Here is a 5,544-nt window from a genome sequence, read left to right on the forward strand (position 1 = left end):
TTGGTAACTATTTTGCTACTCTGCATCTTCCTCTTTGCAACTGACCTCTCCCACCACCATATGCTTTCACACCCTTTATACTTTGTGCAAGGACCCACCTGGAGGCCCTCCTTAAACCCACCTTTCCAGAGAGGGTCCTACATTTCAGAATCATCTCTTGGACTCTGCCTATTGCCATGATGAGTTGGTAAAGAAAGTAACCAACTGGCTGTATGAACAGGGCCTCCCAGGGGCCTCGCATCTGTTTCTGAAAAGGTCTAGGGGCTGTTTCTCAAATTTGAGGATTCAGAAACTTTGTTTCGTTGGCTTCCCCAGGAATGTTGTTGAGGTCTAGGGTAAGAATTCCTCCACTTAAATTACAAGTGGTTGCTTCCTAATCCAGACTACTAATTAGGAATTTACACTGAGAAATGTACATGACAAGTGTTGCAAGTATTGCGAAAACAGGAAAGGGAGTGCTGCTCAAAGAGGCCTGTGCCAGCCAGGAGAGCTCTAGTGAGATTCTCATGCCCATGATCTGGGTCCTGGTCTTCCCCCACCAAAAGGACTAGGGCAAATGAGGTGGGAGTGTTGTCCACAGGCTCGACTTTTGGATAGCAGAGTCCCAGGGGCTGGGTTGTCTCAACACTTTTTGCCAGCCACACCAGCCGGGCTGTACCACACTTTTAATTACTGTGGTGTTATAATACACTTTACTATTTAGTAGGATTAATCTCCATTTGTTACCCTTTCCCCCCAGATTTTAATGCATTTTTTGATAATTTTGTCAAGCTTCCCATCTCTCCCTTCATAGAATTTCTTTCTAGAATTTTGTTTGGGTGTATGTTAGATTTACAGATTAATTTATGGAGAACTAGCAATGTTATAATGTTGAGTCTTCCTATTTAAGAATAAAATTTGCCCTATCCAGTTTGGATCAGTGGCTAGAATGTTGGCCTGCCGACTGCAGGGTCTGAGGTTCGATTCCGGCCAAAGGGCACGTACCTCAGTTGCAGGCTCTACCCCTGGCCCCGGTCAGGGCGAGTGTGGGAGGCCACCAATCGATGTCTCTCTCTCGCATTGATGTTTCTTTCTCTCAGCCCCCCCTTCCACTCTGAAAAACAATGGAAAAAAGTATCCTTGGGTGAGGATTAAAAAAAAAGAATAAAATTTATTTCCATTTATTGATATTTTATGCCCTACAAGAGGTTTTTATAGTTTTCTTTATAGAAGTCATCCTGCTCAATTCTTGTTTAGTCCTAGATATTTTATGGGCTTTATTTATTTCTACTGTGAATGTGATCATCTCATAATTAGCCAACTCAGACAAGTATGAGGAAAAAAGTAAATAGATAATATTGTTTTTCATGGTTTTGCTTCCCTAACAGGAATGCTTGAAGTACCTCTTTTTGCATTCTGATATTTTAACAACTTCACAGTTTTTGGTGAGCTGAAAGATTTTGCAAATTTTTTTTGCAGCCTGGATGCTCTATTTGGTTTTCCTTACTTTGGACACCTACTGAATTCAATATTTACCTCTAAAACACCTGGACTATTGTGGGAAAGAAACAAGATTGAGAACTCTATTCTGTGGGTAATTGACAGCAATTTTTGTAGCTGATTTGTTGCTCATTAAGAAAATTAACTATTCAGTTCACATTGAAACTCTTTTGTGTCAGATCTTACATTTAAAGAACGTTCAACTTGCAGTATTCAAATACTATGGAAGCTATTTCATGTAATGGACCAGTAGTGATTTCTAACCCATGCAAGGCAAAAACATTTTACCTTAAGAGCTTTTTTAAAAAACCCCTCATGATTAAAAAATATTTTGGAATGGAATTACTTAATTTCAAGTCTACTTTATAAATGGAATGAATTGAAATGCATTCAAAGCTAGAAAACTGCATTGCTACCATTTTATGTAATTTGTATGCTGGAAATATTATAGTTTTTAAAAGGGCTTAAAAAGCCCATAATGGACTGTCTTACTCGTGTTTTTTCTCTTGTTTGTCAGAGAAAGCATATGGTCCCATTAGCCCCTGGGCATTGTGAGGTAAATACACAGAAGCATTAACTAAATACATAGAAGTCACAATTAGGCAGTCTTTTTGCCAATAATATAAAGAGAAAAGTCTTGATTAAAGTTGGGGGTGGGAAGGAACAATTTTGTCCCCACTGCAGATGTCTGATTAGTTATGAAAAGAGAACGTGTTCTCTCTAAGCTTTGGGTTAATAATCTTAAAATCTATTTCTGTGGCTCTTGTAAAAAACAATCAGATGTTACATTGAAAGCAGAAACCATAAAAAGAAAACAGTGAATGCTTAGACCACATTAAATAAAACAACCAAATAAAAACACCACACATTATGTTGCAAGTCAAACAACATTTTGGGAAAACATAATTTGCAACATATATGACAAGTTTCTAAAAAATTGATTAAAATAAGAAAACACACGCTCAAATAGAAAAATTGACAAAGTCCCCCCATGTTGAAATACAAAAGAAGAAATGCAAATGGAAATAAATATGAACAGTTGTTGTGCTTTACTGGTGACCAGAGACATGCAAATTAAAATAATGTTGCTATTTTAAAACCCTATCAGGGTGACAAAGATTAAAAATTATTAGTGTCCAGTGCTTAAAAAAGTGTGAGGAAAGGGCAGTTCTCATATATTACTGTTGAGAAAGTCAACTGAGGGCAATTTAGCAATATGTGCTCAAACTGAAAATGGGCATACTCTTTATTTAGCAATTTCAGAATTCAGAAATTTATCTTAGAGGCATATTTTTCATGTCCATAAAAATGTATCTTTAAAGATATTCATTGCAACATTATTTATAATTCCAAGATTTACAGCCTAAATGTTCATGAAAAGGGACCTGGATAAATAAATCATAGTTATCCTTACACTAACTAAACAACTTTTAAAAATAGTGAAATAGATCTATATGTGCTGATAGTGAACAATTCCAAGGTCTTTTACTGAGAAACACATGTCCCAGAACACCAAGTATGATCACTATCTCTAATTCTACTCCTTCCATGCTCTCTGACTCACTCCGACCTACTCTTGGCAAGTTCTCCATTACCATTGATCTCAGTGATGCTAACATCCGATCTCAGGCCTAATGTGCAATCAATCCTCAGTCCTCACATTAATTGAAATAGTTGATCACTCCTTCCTCTTTGAAACACTTTTCTCAATTGGCTCCCAGGCCCCCACGCTCTCATTGTTTCTTTTGGTCCTATTGGCTCCTTTCTCTGGCTTCTTTATTCATCCCTCTTCCTTTCCCCAACTTCCTCAAAAACAGTTTCCAGGGCTTCATCCTGGCCTACCTATTTTCTCTCTCTGTCCTCACTCCATATCCAACCTCACAGCTTCAAATACACTCCATGTGCTCTTGTATCCTTAATTGACTCCTTCATCCAACTGTCTCCCCATGAACTCCAGGCTCATATAGCCAACTGCCTGCCAGACATCTTCTCTTAGACAACATAAACCTTTTCTGTCCCAAAATGAACTTCCGATTTTTACCCCAAAATCTTCTCTTAATATTCTATACCTCAGTAAATGGCAACTTCACTTTCCAGTTGCTCAGGCCAAAAACCTGGGTGTCATTCTTGACTCCTCTCTTTCTCTCACACTCCATGCCTAATATCAAATTTATTGTGAAGCTAATGAATCTTAAGTGTCAGAGCCCCTCACTTGCAGCAGCTTCTTACAAAGCCCTAACAATGGGATGACACTGCTATATGATTTTTTTTTTACTTTGCAAAAGTAAAATATTTTAATTGCAATTAGTTAAGACAGCTCTCTTTCCACTCTGTCACTCAGAGCTTTCCCTCTGTCACTTTCCATTTTGTGGTGGGGTTGGCATTGGGCGGCTATGGACCTTTTGGAGAAAGTTGAATTAGGTTTATATTTATTTTGGGTGTGATCAGACATATTTACATGGCTTTCAGTCATTTCTATGTCATTGCTAACCATCCTGGCATAAAGATGTCTTCCAGGAACAATTTTCCTCATGCTATGCTGACTAATGATGTGGGGCCAGAGACCATAGCTTGAAACTAATGCATCCTATAGTACCCAACACTGGAAATATGTGAAGTTGAAGAGAAATAAGATTTTGAATGTACAAAGCCAGACACTAGCCTGTGGAAAACTCTTCTATTCACTGGATATGTAAAACTACATATTGAAGATTCAGTACTGCCTAGTCAGAATGGGAATTTTCTTCTGTCACTAAAATACTCAATAATGCAACATACACAACTGTAATTGCACCATCCATATTTTACTGTGTTAACAGCACTTAACATAAGATCTACACTCTTAACAAAATTTTAAGTGTACAGTATATTATTGTTGACTATAGGTACTATGTTGTACAACAGATCTCTAGAACTTATTCAACTTGCATAACTGAAACTTTAAACTCATTGAATAGTAACTTCTCATTACCCTCCTTCTCCCCATCTCTTGTTAACCACCATTATATGCTTTGCTTCTGAGTTTGACTATTTTAGATACTCACATAAGTGGAATCATGCAATATTAGTTTTTCTGTGACTGGCTTATTTGACTTAGCACAATGCCCTCAAGGTTCATCCATGTTGTAGCATGTGAAAGGATTTATTTCTTTTTTAAGGCTGAGTAATATTCCATGGTATATACATACTATATTTTCTTTATTCATTCATCTGTCAATGGACATTTAGGTTATTTCCATAACTTGGCTATTGTGAATAGTGCTACAATGAACGTGGAAGTGCAGATATCCTTTTAAGATCCAAATTTCAATTATTTTGGATATATTCCCAGAAGTGGAATTGCTGAATCATATGGTAGTTCTATTTTTAATTTTTTGAGAAAGTCCATACTGTTTTTCATAATGGTTGCAGCATGTTTTTATGGGACTCTTGTGAAGTATAATTTATCAGAAATCCTATGTTTGCAGAACACAACCCTTTAGCAGTACTACAAATTGCGATTTAGTCTCTGTATGAATTTCTGTGCTTTATCCATCTTAACATATTGGATCATGTTTTAGTGTATCTGACTCATTCTGATGAAGCTTGGCAGTTTCAAATGAAAGGGTATATAAAAGTCACAGACACAGTGAACTAACCTGAAAAAAATAAACGTTCCAGTTACAAAAAGGCCAAATATATTAATAAATAACTCAGTGTATGGACTGAGTGATTTGATTATACAATTACTTAACAATACATGCAGTATCAATTTTAAAATACATTTGAATTGTTTAAAAAATGACTTATTTTCAGATCAATTTTGTATTTGCTTTTTGGAATTTTTGATGAACAAGAATTTAAATATGATAAGAAGGAAGCTAAATATGTAAACTGAAACAAAGATCAGCCTGTCAAAAGCTGTTTTAATATTATCACAATGGCAATTAAACACTTTATCAATGATAAAAATGAAATAAAAGCATAAATAATAAAGTAAATTTTTTTTATCAACTATGCTAGAGGAATTATCTTTCTATTCTTTTATAGAAAATATTATAAAATTATCACATGGACAGGTGAATA

This window comes from Miniopterus schreibersii (assembly GCF_964146895.1).
Source record: "Miniopterus schreibersii genome assembly, chromosome: X".
Classification (NCBI taxonomy): Eukaryota; Metazoa; Chordata; class Mammalia; order Chiroptera; family Miniopteridae; genus Miniopterus; species Miniopterus schreibersii.